The 6,000-nt window shown below is 40.4% G+C and overlaps 1 protein-coding gene across 2 annotated transcripts in view; it reads right to left on the reverse strand.

Annotated features, from left to right (window-relative positions):
• Window positions 1-6,000, reverse strand: part of SPRED1 (sprouty related EVH1 domain containing 1) — a 64,717-nt gene that overhangs the window by 19,895 nt on the left and 38,822 nt on the right. The gene's annotated exons all lie outside the window — the stretch shown is intronic.

Raw genomic sequence — 6,000 nt, forward strand, 5'->3', positions numbered from 1 at the left:
TTTCTCCTACTAGAAAGGCTACTAGACAAGTGAAAATAAAACAAGACAATTGTTTTAAAAACTGTAACTAATAAAATCTAAATCTTCATGAATGTATTACTGCCTGCACCTAGACAATAATACATTTATGGCTCATGTTCAACTATAACAAAAATAGTAACTATGAATAATGAACAGATTTATTTGGCTACAAAATCTTTAAAGGTATACATGCACATTCAGTTATGAAGCAAAGTCAGTCTTCACACAGAATCATAGAATGGTTTGGGTTGGAAGGTACCTCAAATATCACTTAGTTCCAATTTCTCTGGACAACCTATTCCAGTGCCTCACCACCCTCACAGTAAAGAATTTTTTCCTAATATCTAATCTAAATCTACCCTCTTTCCATTAGAAGCCATTCCCCCTTGTCGATGCTCTTGTAAATAGTCTCTCTCCATCTTCCTTGTAGTCTTCCTTTGTGTATCAAAAGGCCTCATCATTTCCCCACTTTAAGTAGTCTGGTTTTAAAAATATATTTGCCTATTTACTTTACTGGCAAAAATTATTTTAAGCAACACTGTTACACTCTGAGTGTTTCTTGATTTTAAAAAATCAAATGTGAACAATGAAGTACGGAGAGAGATGTGCTGATCTGCTCTTGTAGCGCTAGGTATAATAAAGCTTGCAAAAAGACAACCTATCTCTGTATTACTATTTGATGCTGAAAACCTACACTGACAGATGAATGAGAAATTTTAGTATTCAATCATTTCAACATTAATGTACTTTCAGAACTTTAATGTTTAGTTTTGTTACATATGCAGCTTTTTGAGAAAAAATACAAAATTCCTCACAGGACGTGGTAAAATTAATTTAATTATAAATATAACTGAGAAAAAACCCCTCACATTTAAAAAAAATATGTCTGTACTTAGGTTATTCTTACATATTCCTTATGTTCCTCCTCTCCTTTCATATCTAATTATTACATAGACAAATAGGGTTTTCTTTTGCTCTTTATTATTTATTCTCCCTAGACCACACCAGTAATCATTGACTGCTGACTTTTACCTGTCTCTAGAAGGTCTTTCTGAACATATAAACTCTTTCAGCATTAAAAAAATTTTTGTTACTCCACTTGGAATTCCCTAAATGGTCAACAATATGTAGGTAAAACTGCCTATAAGAAAACATAAAAAGGAATCTAACTATTTGCTGTAGGTGTGTAGGAAAAGGTGCTGCAGAAAGAAAAATGTCATGCTGCAGTTCTACGGTGTGTTAAATGATCGTTCTTTGTTCCTTTGGATGATCTCAAACTTGCTTCTTCCTTAAAGGAGGATTTAAAAATGAAGATTGCTCATATCAGTGCCTTTTCTAGGTCTGTGAACTTTTTTGTGGGATGTCTAATACATTAACACCAACTGCTTTCATGCTACATTTTGTGTGTACTTTCATCCAAAACATCAACAAAAAGTACTGGAAGCCTGATTTTCCAGCACCTCAATGAACATCTGGTCCCAAAGGAATTACTCTAGATTACTTTATCCTGAAAATTTTACCACTAGAGATAAATAACTGGATTAAAATTTTACTGAGTAGAAGTTATGATTTCCAAAGATACCCAAACCAAACCAGAAAACCCCCAAACTGACTCCCTCCAACCCAAAAAGCAACACTGGTACCACACACCCCCCATCTCCAGCCCCCACAACACTTTATATGACAAGATATCATTAACAAAACAAGCAAACATCCTATCCAACATTAATTGTTTTCAACTTAAGGAAATAACAAATTTGATGGGATAATGTGGGGAATAGGGCCTGGAAAAAACCAGACCTTTGCAGAGAACAGAGTAACTCATTACAGGAGTGAGCTGTAACTCCAAAAACTGCCATTTCAACTGCTGTGACAGGTAGCAGCCAATCAGATGCTGCGGTCACAGTTTTTACCTTATAATGTATGTTTGTCTGTTGTTCTGCTGCTGTTGGGTTATAAAAGGGGCTACGACCCAAATAAACTTGTCTCAGCTTCACCCCTGAGTCCATGCCTCAATACACCACAAAATGGCACCCAATGTGAGGCATGAAAGAAAGTAGCTGTTTCTCTGGTGGTGTAGCTCAGCTGAACACAAGAAAAAAGCGCTGAAAGGAAGCAACGAAAAAGAGCTCTTAATTATCTTAAGCTGGATGATAAGGTAAGCAGCTGAGAATGAAATGGGAACTCCTTTAATTAAACAGCAAGAAGCTGTATTGCAAGCCCTTGCTGAAATCGTTAAACAATATGGGAAAACAGCGAAGGAAAAAAGTTTAGAACATCTCTTGTTCTGGACATTGAAAGCCAATCCCATGTTAAATAACAAACTTTGGGCAACCTCTTTATTAACAACATGGAGAGTAGCTTTTAAGACTCTGAAAGCTCATGCCAGCTCCGGAGAGGAGCTGCAGAAGCAGAAGGAGCAGTGGAAGCCTGGAAAGGAGCATTAGGCAAGCATGGCATTGCAAATTGCAACAATAATGGCTGCCTTCTGCCAGAATTCTGTGCAGAGCAGCAGCTCACCATCACCAACACGATCTTTCAGCAGAAAAATAGTCTGAAGACAACCTGGATGCATCCTAGATCCAAGCATTGTCACCTCATCGATTATGTCTTGGTGCGACAGAGATGTTTGCGATGTTCATCATACCCAAGTGATGCCTAGTGCAGAATGCCAAACAGACCATCGACTTGTGTGCTGTAAACTTAACTTCAACCTTAAGTTGAAACCCAAAAGGGGTGGTATTCCAAGAAGGAGACTCCAGGTTAACGGTCTTCAATCAGCTACAAGGAGAGACAGCTTTCAGGCAAACCTTCAAATTAGGCTCGAAGATCATTCCATAGATTCCTCTCCTGAAACACTTTGGCAATACATTCAAATAGCATCCTGCAGTCCTCTGAAGAATCCTTAGGGTTCTCCTTCAAGAAGAACAAGGACTGGTTTGATGAAAACAATCAAGAGATCCAGGAATAGTTGAAGAAGAAGAGAACTGCTCACCAAGCACACCTTGCACTGCCATCCTGCCATGTAAGAAAAGCAGCCTTTTGTCTAGCATGCAGCAAGCTCCAACAGAAACTTTGTGACATCCAGAACAAGTGGTAGATCAATCTAGCTGAAAAAACTCAATTATGCACAGATACAGGTGATCACAGAGGATTCTATGAGGCCTTGAAAACAGCATACGGGCCTACATACCAGGTCCAAAGCCCCCTACTCAGCGCATATGGTCAGGTGCTTCGCACACATAAAATCTCCATTCTGAATCGCTGGTCTGAACACTTTCAGACTCTTTTCAGTACTAGCCATGTAATGCAAGACTCAGCAATTCAGTGCATTACACAGCAACCGGTGAAGAATGAATTGGACATTGTCCCTACTATGGGAGAAACTCTTAAGGCCATACAGCAGGTGAAAACTGGCAAGGTAGCTGGAGTTGATCGAATTCCACCTTAAGTCTGGAAACATGGGGGCCTTGCACTCCATGCTAAATTTCACGAGTTTGTGGTGCGCTGTTGGGAACTAGGTGAACTACCATCAGACCTACGTGATGCAGTCATCATCACCTTGTATAAGAAGAAAGGAGTTAAATCAGACTGTTCAAATTACCGTGGTATTACTCTGCTCTCCATTGCTGGTAAAATCCTGGCAAGAATACTTTTGAACAGACTAATACCCGCTATAGCAGAAGAACTTCTACCTGAAAGCCAATGTGGTTTCAGAGCCAACAGAAGTACCACAGACATGGTATTTGTTCTCAGACAACTGCAAGAGAAGTGCAGGGAACAGAACAAAGGCCTCTACGTAACCTTTGTTGATCTCACCAAGGCTTTCAAAACTGTGAGCAGAAAAGGTCTATGGCAGATTTTGGAATGTTTAGGATGTCCCCCCAAGTTCCTTAAAATGATCATCTTACTTCATGAGGATCAGCGTGGCCAAGTCACTTACGGTAACGCGTTAATTACCAGATTGCTTCACTTTTAGGTATCTCTAACAGGCACACCGTGACCAGCAAAACAAAGAAAACCCAACAACACCCCCCCAGCCCAACTCTGCTTCCAAAAAAAAAAAAAAAAAAAAAGGGGGAGGGGGAAGGAAAAGAAGCAAGCAAGCAGCTAACCGCAGCGAAGCAGAGGTAACCTTGCAGGTTTTAACAACTACTTCAAGTCTTTCTTTAAATAAGTGATGTTGTCTTATAATGTAAACCAATTCGAGAGTATTTGTAGCAGTTTTTCAAAAACAATTACAAGTTTTCCTTAGTGATGCCTAATTGCTTTGAGAACAGGGAATGTATGTATTATCTCCAACCTATAGAAATGTTATAATTTGCAATTAGTCAAACTTTAATGATAAACATTAAGATCTACTTCTTCCTTGTTGTTTATTAACAAATTCACATTTTTGTTCTTTATTATTAATTTAGAAATCTCCACACACAGAAGGCACTCAAAAGGCGAATATTCCTCAGGGGGGATATTCGGGGCTGAACCCCCACACAGGTTCCCAAAGTTATCACAGCTGGAATAGATAACTTTGGTCCCCAAGATGAAAGACTCTTGGGTCAACCACTCACTCATATACCCCATAGCCTTAAGCTATATAAGGGGTATACACAGTGGAACAGTCTCCTGACACAACCAAGGTCTAGCCTAGTTGATCAGGATGCGTCAGTAACCAGGGCTGAGGCTGCCCTAACTGGCTCGGTTTGAGCACCCACACATGCTCGGGTTGGAAGCCTCCCTAACAGGCTTGGGTAGAGTCACCCAAACAAACTCAAGTAAAATTTAATTTGGAGATTTCTCTTTTTATAATAGGAACATAAATTTTAAAGGTTACCTGATTTCCCAAGTTCAATAAAAATCGTCTTACTCACTTTCTCATTTTTATATCAATTTTTACCCCAGGTTTAACTAAAAAACCTTCATTGTTAAATCCCATGAAAATTACAAATGTTGTCTTTATTATAAATAAGAAGGGGTGAGATGCTGGGGTTTAGAAGTTGTTAACTCACTTGTCTACCATTGGTTTCTGTGTTGCCATAGTTATTAAACTGTCTCCTTTGCACTGGCTAGCCAAATGGCCAATCCCATCCTTGGCCCAGCAGCCCTTATAAGCTGCGGGAAATTTGAATAAAGTCTCTTCTTCACTGCTGGATTCCCTGTGCGGTCTCTCTCTCCTGGCTTAAGTACCTCCGCCGCCTGTCCCTGCCACGAGGGACGGGTGGCGGGGGGGGTGATTCCAGCCCTGAAAACCTTCACAGAGCGGGTGGCAGAAACCCCTCCAACTGCAACACTTAAAATTATCATCTCACTTCATGAGGATCAGCGCGGCCAAGTCAGATATGGCAACACATTTTCTGAGCCCTTTCTAATAACCAGTGGTGTGAAACAAGGCTGTGTTCTTGCCCCAACCCTATTCACAATCTTTTTCAGCATGATGCTCTCCAAAGGGTCATGGCAGACCTCGATGAAGAAGATGGTATTTACATTCAATATCGTACCGATGGAAACCTATTCAACCTAAGACGACTGAAGGCCCAGACTAAGAGCTTAAATCATCTTGTCTGGGAGCTGCTTTATGCTGATGACGCCGCCCTGTCGCCCACACAGAAGCAGCTCTGCAGCGTTTAACATCCTGCTTTGCAGACGCTGCTGAGCTTTTTGGGCTGGAAGTCAGCTTAAAGAAGAAAGAAGTTTTCTATCAGCCTGCACCTCAGGAAGTCTTCTGTCATCCCCATATCACCACTGGCAAATCAGAGCTCAAATCAGTCCAGCAGTTTAATTACCTAGGTACCCTCATCTCCTTGGATGGTAAGATTGATGGAGAGATAGACAACAGGTTAGCAAAGGCATATAGACCTTTCGGAAAACTCCATAAAAGAGTTTGGTGAAATAAACACTTGAAGAAAAGTACAAAGATCAGTGTTTACAGAGCCATAGTGCTGTCTACTCTCCTATACAAATCTGAATCATGGGTCATCTACC

This window comes from Manacus vitellinus, unplaced genomic scaffold (genome assembly GCF_001715985.3).
Source record: "Manacus vitellinus isolate BGI_N305 unplaced genomic scaffold, ASM171598v3 scaffold_6_pilon, whole genome shotgun sequence".
Taxonomy (NCBI): Eukaryota; Metazoa; Chordata; class Aves; order Passeriformes; family Pipridae; genus Manacus; species Manacus vitellinus.